This window comes from Humulus lupulus, chromosome 7, assembly GCF_963169125.1.
Source record: "Humulus lupulus chromosome 7, drHumLupu1.1, whole genome shotgun sequence".
Classification (NCBI taxonomy): Eukaryota; Viridiplantae; Streptophyta; class Magnoliopsida; order Rosales; family Cannabaceae; genus Humulus; species Humulus lupulus.
The window spans coordinates 138,151,749-138,165,835 of NC_084799.1; the positions used below are offsets into that span (position 1 = coordinate 138,151,749).

General features: G+C 39.0%; 1 non-coding gene across 1 annotated transcript; it reads right to left on the reverse strand.

Moving 5' to 3' along the window:
* Window positions 1-2,393: 2,393 nt before the first annotated feature.
* On the reverse strand, window positions 2,394-2,500 carry LOC133793075 (small nucleolar RNA R71). The gene has a single exon (XR_009874536.1). It is a non-coding gene; the product is annotated as a small nucleolar RNA R71 (small nucleolar RNA).
* Between the last annotated feature and the right edge of the window lie 11,587 nt (window positions 2,501-14,087).

Consider the following 14,087-nt stretch of genomic DNA (forward strand, 5'->3'; position numbering starts at 1 on the left):
ACAATTAGTATAATGAAAAGTTGATGAAATTAACACCCTAGGTCTTTTCATAGCGATTTAAATGTTTTAGTTAGTTGTTTTCTTGTTTAAAGTATTTTCATATTTAAAATTAAATTCAAAAGTCAAATTCTTAGTTGCCAAAAAGATATTTTTTTTTAAAACAATTAATGGTACTTGAAAGATAGTCTTCGAGGGAACGATACTTTTTGTTGACGATGAAATCTCGTCAACGAAATTAGGTCGGAAAACTCAAAGGTAAATGCGGCGATGTTTAGATAAGAACTTAGAATTAACTTATGAAAGGATAAACACAGATGAACAATGGAGTGAAAAATGCATATTGCTTAATAGCCTCTGCATACAATGAATTTTCCAACCCCTTCCATGTGGAGTTGAGGTTCATTTTATAGTAGGTTCTAATGGCCTTGGATACATGGTGGTCCAGGGGACCAGGTGGTACACAAGTACTCTGTCAGGAGAGTGGTCTCAGGGGTAGTGGTACTGATACTAGTACGTAGCCAGGCATCATGAGGATGTCTCTACTACTTGACCGTACGAATGTCAGAGGAGTGGTGCAGGTGATAGTGGTGTCGACTCTGACATCTGATTGGGAGTATGCAGGCCATGTCCTTTCTCCTAGTGCTCCCACTACCTGTCTAGCATGAATGACACGGTCAGACGTACGGGGTCTTACAAGCCGTATCCCGTACGAGATTGTACCATCATCACCTTTCGGAATCATACTTGGGCTTCCACTTCTAGACGGTGGGGGTGTCTCTCGCGAGCCCCTGATGTAGCTTATGCGTGGGCGAGGCGCTGGCTTTGCAAGCCCTTGGCGTGGCTGGTGTACGGGCGTGGCGAGGGCGTGGTGTCGGCCTCGCGAGACGCTCCTGCGTCTGATACTCCTGCGCGCGAGGGGCCTCGCTGGGGGCATGTTGCCGTGGCACGCGAGGGGCCTCGCTGGGGGCATGTGGCCATGGCACACGCACGAGAGGCCTTGCTGGGGTGCATGGGCCTCGCGAGACTTACATGTGCCTAGAGATGGTGCGTGGAAGGTGCAAGGCTAGGGCCTTACGAGCCGCCTCGCTGGTGCGCGCCGAGGGGCCTCGCCGGGGGCATGTGGCCGGGGTGCGCGCGCGAAGGGCCTCGCTGGGGTGCATGGACCTCGTGAGACATACATGCGCCTAGAGATGGTGCGTGGCAGGTGCAAGGCTAGGGCCTCGCGAGCCGCCTCGTTGGTGCGCGCTGAGGGGCCTTGCAGGGGCCATGTGGCCGTGGCACGCGCGCGAAGGGCCTCGCTGGGGTGCATGGGCCTTGCGAGACATACATGCGCCTAGAGACGGTGCGCGACAGGTGCAAGGCTGGGGCCTCGCGAGCCGCACAGGAGCCGAGAGTAGGCAGTTGCAAGATGACGGTGCCCCAAGCGTCCGACGGTTCAGAAATGTATTTAGGCCGTTATGGGACCTTAGCACGTGCCTTGGATCTTTTACAGGCATGGAATATTGTGAATCCACAGTGATGCTTCCCTTGGGACAATCTCCCGGTTTCACAAGACTCGTAGGTCTGAGCCTGATAATCTGACTAAGTGACCGTTAGCCTTGTATTTAAACTATGTACTGGGGATTTTTTCTTGGTGGATTTTTGGCATCCACACTTTTCTTATCATATATTATTTGAATCGATTGCGTGCACTTGCGTATATATATTTTCACGATCAAGTTTTTGGCTCCATTGCCGGGGACTTAATTTCCAATATCACAGTTAATTGTTCTTTGTTCTAATTTAGTATTTTTAATTTTTAATTTTATTACTATTTAACATTTATTCAGATCAAGACTTTATTGTGTTTTAGGAATTGTTGGTATATGCGAGGAAATAGACAAAATGAGATTATACAAATAGATCTGGAAATTGAAAAAACGTGTAGACAGAACCGAAAAATAAAGAAAGGTTGGAATTCGCCATGGCTGAAAACGCGAATAATGGTGTGAACCAATGCAAATTTGGGTAATGCAGCTGAGGCAGATCCCCCTCTAAGGAATTATGCACTCCTTACTGTTACAGGGATACATTCAAGTATTCGTCCTCCAACTGTTGAGGCTAATAATTTTGAAATAAAGCCCTCAATTATTCAGATGGTACAAAACTATGTACAATTTGGGGGGTTATCGAATGAGGATCCAAATTTACATATCACAAACTTTTTGGAGTTATGTGCTACATTTAAGATGAATGGGGTTAGTAATGATGCTGTAAGATTGAGACTCTTTCCATTTTCACTAAGAGATAGAGCAAAGAGTTGGTTGAATTCATTACAAGCCAACTCTATACTTACTTGGGACGGTTTGGCTCAGAAGTTTCTTGGCATATATTTTCCTCCTACTAAGTCAGCCAGAATAAGAGGAGAGATTAACAATTTCCATCAATTGGATGGGGAGTCTTTGTGTGATGCATGGGAACGATTTGAGGAATTACAAAGAAAATGCCCACATCATGGAATATAGAAGTGGTTGTTAGTACATACTTTTTATAATGGTTTGGGGGGAAATACAAGGACAGTTATAGATGCTGCATCTGGAGGAGCGTTTATGAGAAAAAATGCTAATGAGGCATATGAGTAGTTGGAAGAGATTTCTATGAATAATTATAATTGTCATACTGAGTGAGAGAATAAGAAAGTAGCGGGAGTCTTAGAAGTTGATCCAATTGCGCTCTTAACCGCTCAAGTATCATCTCTAACTAAACAATTGCAGCAAACTAATCTCGCCGCACAAGCAATGCAAGTACAAAATGTCATGAGTTGTGAGATTTGTGGAGGACCTCATTCTTATGAACAATGCCTGAACACAGATAGTTGCTCAACTGATGTGAACAACATGCCCTTGGAACATGCACATGTTATAGGTAATTATTAAAGGCCTGTACCCAATACTTACTCAAATTCCTATACACCTGCCTGGAAAATCATCCTAATCTGTCATGGAAAAATAATCAAGGGTTACAACCACAATATCCACAATACCCACCTCAACAACCAACTTATGGATTACATGCTAGACCATATTATGATCCAAACCCATGCCCATCTCATCCACCACCTCCTCAAATGCATCCACCAACAATTTAGCCAAACCAATTAAATCAATTCATGACAGAGACATGGTCTTCCATCAAAAGTTTGGAGACACAAATAGGTCAATTGGCTCAATTGTTTTCTAGTAGACAACAAGGAAATTTTCCTAGTTCTACAGAGGTAAATCCTAAAGAGCAATTTCAAGCGGTCACTTTGAGGAGTGGGACTAAGTATGAAGGACCAACAGTGGAAGAGAAAGGGAAGAATATAGAAAAACAACAAGTTACTAGTCCAATTCAAGAGGAGGTTACCGAAGACCTTCCAAAACCAGAAAAACCAAAATATTATGAGCCCACACCAAGAATTCCATATCCTCAACGGTTTCGAAAGGCTAATCTTGACAAACAATTTTCCAAAATTCTTGAGGAATTTAAGAAACTTCACATTAACATCCCTTTTGCAGAGGCTTTAGAAAAAATGCCAAGTTATGTGAAGTTTATGAAGGAAATATTGTCTAATAAGAGAAAAATGGAGGATTATGAAATTGTTGCATTAACTGAAGAGTGTAGTGCAGTTATTCAAAAGAAGCTCCCTCAAAAGTTATGAGATCCAGGCAGCTTTACTATACCTTGCACCATTGGAAACTTTCATTGTGAAAGAGCTTTATGTGATTTAGGTGCAAGCATAAATTTCATGCCAGTGTCTGTATTTAAAAGACTTGTGTTTACCGAGATTTTCGGAAACTATATTAATATAAGTTAAGAGAGATTAAAGATAAGGGATTTAGAAGATGTAAACAAGATTTTTACATGGTTGGGGCGTTAATGAGCCTTAGTCCACGAGACAGTCGTATTAGAGCTTAGAAAGTCTATAACAATGGAGTTTTCTCTTCATTTTAGCAGAGTAACTGTATACACGCCAAAAAAGGATCCCCTCCCCAGTGCTCTGTTACATGTATTTATAGGTTCACAGGGCACTGGGCTTGGGCCGGGTTGACCCTGGCCCAATAAGGGTATAAGTACTACTAGCTTCTCTATCGGAAGCCCAATACAAAGGATAAAAACATAAAAGACAAACATTAACCAAAGCCCACTGGGCCAGCCCAAAGCCAATCTATCACCCGAAAAATTGGGGCTTTTGGTCTGGGCATTTCGAGTTACGAGGCAGATTCAGGGGACAAGATTGGATAGAGTAGTGGCAGCACAGGTCTGAACCAGCGGCGTACAATTCTGAGGTGGCCTTTTCCGTAGGTGAAACGTAGGGACAACTCCCACGCTTCATGGGGCGGAGTCAGGGTCACAGATGCTTTATCCTACCAACCCTGAGGACTTGACCCGGGTTCATTTACTCTGTCCCTCTTCATTTACCGTAAGCCCGAACCATCCACCAGGAGCCCAGATCGTTTACCAGGCTTCAGGACCGTTTGAATACATCCCGACCGTAACTCCAAACAGCTGTACGTCTCCTGGATGAGCGTCCCTGATCATTCTTCCCGGACACCTTCCGGGTCTGGGCCCACACTTGGGCTGTCGATGTCAATCATACTTCCTGCCAAATGGACCTGGGCTGGGCCCAACCTCAATTGCCTAGCTAGTGGGCCTGGATCACGGTCCCGGGCCCAAGGAAGGAAATGGGGATAACAACTTGGTTTGGGAGAAGCTAGACCGACTATTGTTTCTCTTCAATTGGCTGATCGTTCTTTAACTCATCCCAAAGGTATTATATAGGATGTTCTAGTAAAGGTAGATAAGTTCATTTTTCCAGCAGACTTTATTGTATTAGATATGGAGGAAGATGAGGATGAGTCTGTTATATTAGGACGACCAATTTTTGTTACTGGGCAAGCATTAATAGACGTTCAGAATGGAGAATTGAGGCTTAGAGTACAAGGTGATGAAGTCAATTCTAATGTTTTTAAAGCTTTAAAATATCCTTTAGCTAGTGACAGTTGTTTTTGTGTTTATATATTGGAGGAACCAATTAAAAGTGTTGAGTCTATTAAAGATCCACTGGAGTTGAGTCTGATAGAATGTCCTGAAGAGTGTGCTGGTACTGAAGCCGGTGAGTATGTTAAATGGTTGAATTCATCAGGGCAAATATATTAAAAAAAATGAGGAATTAGGTCAAGTGCCTGAGAGACCTCTTCCATCCATTGAGAAGCCACCATTTCTTGATTTAAAAACCTTACCTGATCATCTTAAGTGTGCTTATTTAGGTGAGAATGATACTCTCCCAGTTATTATTTCATCTTCTTTATCTGAGAATGAATAAGAGAAACTTCTGAGGGTATTAAGGGCTTACTGTTGACTGTGTTTTTAGCCAACGACGTGAGAACGTTAAATACGACAAACCTTCAAGAGAATTTAAATAACACAGACAGTTTAATCAAGAAAAGTAAATAACACACAAGATTTTTATAGTGGTTCAACCCCGATCAGTCAGTAATAGCCTAATCCACTTGGAGTTGTGATTATAGATCTGTACTCAAGATCAGATGGACTGAGCCAACTGAGTTTCTTCAGTACAGATTGCAAAAATACAAGAATCCTTTCAAATACTAGCACTTTCTCTCTCTAGAATACTCAGACCCAAATTTTCTCTCTCTAGAAAGAAGAAGCAAAAACCCCCTCTCTAATCCCATAAGCCCTCTATTTATAGGCTTAGGGTCATACATACGGTATCCCCTAGAATCGGGATATTTTATTATACTTATTACATTTAAATTACAAAAAACATTCAAAATGTAACAAACCCCCCATTTGTGGGAAGAATGAGAGATTCCCGCGTATCTTGTTGAAGTTGTTTATGGGAATCTTGACTTAGTCCTCCTCTAGATAGTTGATCCACCTCCTACTGACCACTCATGCAAGTGCTGGTCGGACATGTGCATGGTGGTAGGACATGTTTTTGTGGGTCGGACAAGTGCATGGTGGTAGGACATGCACTCCTCTCCTCTAACATTCCACATCTCTCCTCTAACATGGCACTCTCCTCTAGCATGCCATATCTCTCCTCTAACATGGCACTCTTTATTTGGGCAACCATGCACTTGCTGGAGATATGTATAAAGACCAAATTCTTGGGCTCTCCTCGAACCTCACCCTTGGGGTCTCCTCGGACCACACCCTTGGGATCTCCTAGGATGCACTCTCCTTAGCTCTCCTAGGATGCACTCTCCTTAGCTTTCCTCGGACCACACCCTTGGGATCTCCTAGGATGCACTCTCCTTAGCTCTCCTAGGACCACCCCCTTGGGGTCTCCTCGGACCACACCCTTGGGATCTCCTAGGATGCACTCTCCTTAGTTCTCCTAGGACCACCCCCTTGGGGTCTCTTATGATGCACTTGGCTTGGTTATGACATCTTTCAAACAGTCCAAACTTTTCACCAGTCTACTGGGTCACTTTATCACAACTCTGAGGAGTCAATGTATTTATTGACTATTTAATGTGTCTTTTACGGACCATGTACTGCCATTTGTCACCTCTATTGCCACGTCATCAATCTCCATTTTTAGGGATAACACTTACAAATTTGCAATTGGATGAACTTTGGCGGATATTAAAGGTATTAGTCCTTCGACAGTAATGCATCGTATATTAATGGAGGAGGATAGTAAGCCTAGTATTGATGCTCAAAGAAGGATAAATCCTTTAATGAAAGAAGTGGTAAGGAAATAAATTCTTAAATAGTTAGACGCTGGAGTAATTTACCCAATATCTGGGAGTGCTTGGGTTAGTCCTGTTCAGGTAGTTCCAAAGAAGGTGGTATGATGGTAGTTAAAAATAATAATAATGAACTTATTCCAACTCGTACAGTGATGGGGTGGAGAATTTGAATTAATTACCGTAAATTAAATAAAGCCACTAGGAAGGACCATTTTCCTTTACCTTTCATTGATCAAATGTTAGATAGATTGGCTAGCCATCCTTATTACTGTTTCTTGGATGGATATTCCGGATATCATCAAATTCCTATAGCACTGGAGGATCAAGAAAAGACTACCTTCACATGCCCTTATGGAACATTTGCCTTTAGGAGGATGTCGTTTGGGTTATGTAATGCTCCCGCCACCTTTCAAAGATGTATGATGTCAATCTTTTTAGATATGGTGGAAAAAGGTATTGAAATCTTTATGGATGACTTTTCAGTTTTTGGACCTTCTTTTGATGGATGTTTGCTTAATTTGGAAAGGGTTCTGAAAAGATGTGGGGAGTCAAATTTAATTTTAAAATAGGAGAAATGTCACTTCATGGTGACAAAAGGAATAGTCTTGGGCCACAAAATTTCACGCCATGGAATTGAAGTAGATAGGGATAAAATATCAACAATAGAAAATTTACCTCCTCGAGTATCTGTTAAAGGGATTAGAAGCTTCATGGGCCATGCTGGATTTTATAGGAGGTTTATAAAAGATTTTTCAAAAATTTCAAAGCCCTTATCTACCTTACTTATGAATGGTGTGGTATTCAATTTTGATTCTGAGTGTTTAAAGGCGTTTAATACATTGAAGGAGAAACTAGTCTCTCTCCAATTGTTGTATAACCAAATTGGGAAATTCCTTTTGAATTATTGTGTGGTGCTAGTGATTATGCAGTAGGTGCAATTCTTGGACAGAGAATTGACAAGGTATTTCAAACAATTTATTATGCTAGTCAAACCTTAAATGATTCTCAATTAAATTATGCAACTACTGAGAAGGAATTACTTGCTATAGTCTTTCCATTTGACAAGTTTAGGCCATATATAATTGGTAATAAGGTGATTGTTTACATAGATCATTCAGCTATTAAGTATCTTATGACTAAAAAGGATGCTAAACCTTGCCTGATTCGATGGGTTTTACTATTGCAAGAGTTTGATATGGAAATTTGTGATAAGAAGGGGACAGAAAATCTAGTTGCTTATCACTTATCTAGATTGGAAAAAGAAGAAGAGTATAGTGTGAAAGAAGAGTCAATTGATAAAAAAAATTCGGATGAACAATTATTTTCAGTTGAATGTGAAGATAAGATACCATGGTTTGCAGATTATGTTAACTATTTGGTAGTTATAGTAGTGCCTCTTGACATGTCAAGGCAACAAATAAAAAAGTTATATTCGGAAGTTAAGCATTATTATTGGGATGAGCCCATTCTTTATCATCATTGTGTTGACCAAGTGATTAGAAGATGTGTCCCAGAAGAAGAATTGATTTCTATACTTACTCATTGCCATACTTTACATTGTGGTGGTCACTTTGGAGGAACAAGGACAGCAGCAAAAGTTTTGCAATGTCGGTTTTATTTGCCTACATTATTTAAAGATGCTAATTCCTTTGTTAAGAGTTCTGATCGTTGCCAAAGGACCGGTAATATATCCAGAAGAGATCAAATGCCCATGACTGGAATTTTGGAGGTTGAGTTGTTTGATGTGTGGGGAATAGATTTTATGGAACCTTTCCCATCATCTTATAATAATTACATTTTTTTGGCAGTAGATTATGTTTCTAAATGGGTAGAAGCTGCAACAACTCCTACTTGTGATGGTAAGGAGGTACTTAAATTTCTTCATAAGAATATTTTTACTCGGTTTGGTACTCCAAGAGCTATTATTAGTGACAGAAGTAGTCATTTTTGTAATAAGTCATTCACATCTCTATGTACCCGATATGGAGTTCATCACAGAAAAGCTCTGTTCTATCATCCATTAGCTAATGCTCAGGCTGAGGTGTCAAACCGAGAAATTAAAAGTATTTTAGAGAAAACTATCAACAGCTTGATGATTCATTATGGGCGTATCGCACAACTTTTACAACTCTGATTGGTATGTCTCCATATCAGTTGGTGTTTGGGAATGCATGTCATTAACTAGTTGAACTTGAGCATCGAGCTTATTGGGCAGTGAAAAATTTGAATGTTGACTTATTTATGGCTGGGTAGAATAGGCTTCTTAAATTGAATAAGCTTGATGAATTTAGAAACGAAGCTTATGAAAATGCAAAGGTTTATAAAGAAAAGTCTAAGGCTTTTCATGATAAAAGAATAATTAGAAAGGATTTCCAACTAGGAGATAAAGTTCTGTTATTTAATTCTAGATTGAAAATATTTCCAGGAAAACTAAAGTCTAGATGGTCGGGACCGTTTACAGTTGTCATATCATTACCTTATGGAGTAGTACAAATTCATAGCGAGAAAATAGGACATTTTAAAGTAAATGGTCAGAGGTTAAAACATTATTTGGAAGGAGTAGTGGAAAAGTATAAATCAGTAATGGTTTTGGAACCCCTCTAAATAGGGGTGTTCAGCGTCTGGCTAAATAACGTTAACGACAGTGCTATAGGAGGCATTCCTATCTTTTATTTATGTTTGTGCTTTGTGTTTTAATTAGTGGACACTTTTTTTTTTAATTTTGTTTTTGGATTTTGTAAAGATTAGTTATTTTTATTTTATTTATTTTTTCAGTATAAAGGTTGTAAAAATCGTGAAAAAAATGAGTTTTTCAAGTAGTCATTGGGCCAAGTCGCATATTGAATTAGCAAGTCGCGACATTATACAAGTCAGAGAGCATTCGAAAAATGAAGAGGAGGCGGGTCGTGACTTGCCCACGCTGAGTCGCGACCCTAGGCTGAAACATAGAGCAAGTTATTTTTGGAATTTGGGGCAGGCCGCGACTTGCCATGCTGAGTCGCAGTGCTAGGATTAGCATTTGTTGAAAAATTTAGAGGCGGGCCGCGACTTGCCCAAGCTAGGTCGTAGCGCGCCATAAAGAGGGACTAAACTCATTTTTTCTGAACCTTTTCTCTCTTTTTTTTTTTTTTTCAAATTCTCTCTTCCAAATCACATTTCCTTAAAGAAAAACTCTACAATTTTTTCCCTCTTTCTCTCTATTTCAAAATTTCTTCATCTATTTTTCTCATCTCTACTTCATATTTCTTATTACTTTCTTCCATTATTATTTTTTGCTAATCCTTGTGTGCTATTGGTGTTTAGTAAGGGATTGAAGGAGGATTAAAGGGTGGCAGGTTTTTAAAATTCAAGGCTTGTAAGTTTTTCTTGTTAAAGCTTTCAATTGAGTTGCATTTATATTAAGAGATTGCCTTTGAGTTTTCAGACTATTATTGGTATATTGAGTGTTATTGCATGAATTTTTTTTTGGGAGATTTTAGTAAAGAAATTTCAGAATTTTAGGGGAAGTGTTGCATAAATTTTTGCGTCTATTTTTAAAAAATTGTGAAGGTATGGGGCCAAGGAAACAACCCACTAGGGAAGCATCTTGAAAGAATACTAATCGCCCTTCCTCGTCCCATTCCCAACCACCCTAATTCCAACCAAATCCGCTAGCACCTCAGCCTATTTTAGAATATGATCTCCCACATTATATTATTAAGGATGCCCATGATCTGTATCAAAGATTATCCCAAAGACCAGTTATTCAAGAGCGGGGGATGGACATTAAAGAAGAATTATATCCTAATGACACCTATCATATTATTAGGAATGAAATTCTTCGCCGAGGTTGGCAATTATTTGTGGACGAGAAGATGCCAAAAGCCAATTGCTCCTTGGTTTATGAATTTTATGCTAATTTTCCTGGGGCTGTAAATAGAAAGGTGTTTGTTAGGGGTGTTTCAGTTGAATGTACTATTGAGAATATTGATGCTTTATTTGATGTACCTACATTAACTCAGGAAGAGGATTAGTATTATCAATTAGCATATAATAGTGAGGTAAATTGGACTAAGGTGGCTGAGACCTTAGGAATTCTTGGTTCTTCATCTGTTATAAAGAATGGGGAGCCCAAACATTTAAAAAGATACCAAATGAATGTCATAGCTAAAGCTTGGACTCTTTTAGTGAGTGCAAGGCTTATGCCAAACACCCACTTGTCTGAAGTGGGTATTGATAGGTGTCTCTTGGTATATTCCATTATGACAAGGCTTTCCATTGACATTGGGCGCGTTATTCGCCAGAGCATTAGGGATTTAGGTCGCATGATTACTACTGTTGGGTTAAGGCATGGCTCCATGATTACTGATCTATGTGACATTTGGGAGGTGCCGAAATATCTTAGTGATATTTTTAGGAAGGCTATGGGGGTTATTTCTCGGGCTACAGTAAGTAAATTTAAAGCCCCAACTTTAGAGCCACCTGTACCGGTACCCAGAAATGTAAGAGTTGGTAGGGAAGGAGAAGCAGCTAGGAGCCCATACCAGCCAATGATCCAACAGAGGGAGTAAGGGCAGATGAGGAGGAAAGAGCAGAAGCATATTCTCAATATTTGGCGATTAAGGCTCCACCAGATCTGCATTTGGCTAGACTAGATGACATCATTCGGCAGAACCAGCACATGCATAATTATTTGGGCGAGTTTCATGATTTCCATAGAGCTCAAGTTGATAGGCAGAATGAACTAGTTTACAAATGTTCGAACCAAGAGGCGGACCGGCAGTACTTCCCTTATCCACCGCCTTGGCATCCATTTCTAGACCCACCACCATTATGAGATGAATCACGCCAGGAAAGTTTCCTTTCCTTTACTTATTTTTAAACACTGGGGACAATGTTTAGTTTAAGTTTGGGGAAGGGAGTTTATTTTTCTGTTAATATTGTTTTGTGTGTTTTATTATGTTAGTGTTTAGAGTGTGATTAGTTTTGTACCGACATGAATGAAAATTGACAACAATTTCCGATGAGAATAAAATGAATGTTATGAGTATAGTTCAAAGAAAATGACATCTGAAAAAATCTGTGTGCTTGATTGAACACTTCGTTAGTACATTTTAGTTTAGATAACATTGGTTGAATATTTTGTCATGATGTTAAATTTATGTTTTTAATATTGATTATGCTTGTTGAAATTGGTCAGTGGATTGATGAATGGAAAGTAAAAATAATTCTAGAACTTACTTGCTTGTTATTTAAGGCGAAATAATATATCATGTATGTTTAGAAATATGATTTATGCTATCATTTGGATCGTTTGAGCTTTTCTTGCCAACCTTAAATTATTTAATCCTTTGATTACCCTTGTTGAGCCTAATTTTATATCCTTTTTGTTCTAAACCATCGTTTAAGCCTAATACTTGTAACTTTGTTATATATTCGATCCTGATATACTATGAGCATATGATTGAGAAATAATTATGGGGAGTGATGTGTGATGGGGTTTAATGGTGATTTGAGTGGGTTTAGAAAGTGGAAGAAAAAAATATCTAGAGAGAATATATATATATTGAAAAAGAAACAAACAAAGAGAAAAGAAAAAAAAAAGGGTAAAAGACATTTCAATACACTCCTAATATGAGTACATAAGAAAAATCAAGTTTGGGGCAGTGTAGTTATTATTAATATATATATATCTCTAAAGAAAAAAAAATAAGTAAGAAAGGGGATTATTGGATTATATTCTTGTGGAAGTAAGGTTGGTGAGTTTTGGTCATGTGCTTATAGTAAAGTGAGCTTAAAAATTCATCTTTCATCTACCTTTACCTAAGCCATCGTTACGAGCCTATAACAGTCTTATTGATTCTTATGCATAGCATGATTTATATTAGTGGAGAAGAGCAAGTAAGTGAGCTTATGGAATTATTTGGTTTGAATGGGTCGATTGGAAAAAAATTTGGTGAGCATAATTGATTTCAAATTCATTTATTCAATAATCATGATTTGATAATCCAAAATGTTAGTAGACTAAGGTGTGTTGATGGAGTGTTTTGATCAAAATTGTAGATTGAATAACTGTTGAGTAGTTTTATGAAAAATTATATGATTAATGTTGACCGTTGATTTGGCCAATGACACGAAGTCAAATATACGACAAAAGATAAGACGACAATTAAGAATTTAACCTAATGGTAAAGAAGAAAACACCAAGAATTTATAGTGATTCGGCCCCAAAGAATGGTAATGACCTACGTTCACTTAGTACTATTATTAATATTGAATCTCAAAGTCGTGATCAAAGAACTAGAGTTCTTGAGTTTCACAAACCTTGGCAGAATTACAATCAAATGATGGATAATCACACTATAGCTTTTTCTCTCAATACTCAGGAAAAAGATTCAGAGATCGAAAAGTCCCCTCCTTGAGCTATTTCATGCATATTTATAGGCTCAAAGAGGGTTACATGGGCCAATGGGTCTTTAACTTTCCTTAATAACCGCGTATCAAGGTAATAAAGAGGAAATATTCAATGCAACTATTATAGGATTAAAATCTTAGACGTAAATAAATCAAATTATACGACCAGCCCAGTCGTATCTTATAGTTAAGCCCGACGAAGTGATGTGCCTCTGGTCGATAGTCGAACAACACTTCCGCCACGTGTCAACCACGTGTGAGAAATCCTTGCCACGTCATCAGCAGCCATTTTTTGGGTAAACAATTAACATTAATGATTTTGAGGCATAATTATTGTTATTGGTATAGTTCATGTTGTTAGAGTCTAGGTTTATTTTGAGTCCTTTGTTCGGGGCGAACAAAGAGTAAGTTTGGGGGAGTTCGATAACTTCATTTTAGAGTCATCTGGAATGTTTTTTTATGGTAATTTTGAGTTTTTTTGTGTGTTTTGTGCAAGATTACACGTTTGTTTGTCTTTGTTATAGGTTGGTGTGATGAATTATGAGAAAAATGTAAAAAAGAAGCTAAATGGTGGGAAAATGAGGCTTTTGGCAGTTATTGGACTAAAAAATGATATTAAGGAAGCTTAAAGGATGAGTTTTGATGAAGAGATGAGTTGAAGGATCAAATCTGAGAAAAATTGAATTAAAGCCGCTATTTGGACTTTAAAGTCGCGACTTGAGGGGAAGTCAGAGATGTATATGTTGCTGGAAGGAATTAGTGTCGCAACTTGGGCTTACAAGTCGCGACTCAAGAGGAGACAGAGGCCTAACCTGAGGGAAAACGCAGACACGGGCCGCGACTTGAGAAGCTGAAGTCGCGACGCCTAAAGTCATTATATGAAAGGAAAAGGGCCCAAAATAGACACGTGCTGTGACTCAGGAAAGGCCAAGTCGCGGTCCGCACAAGGAAAAA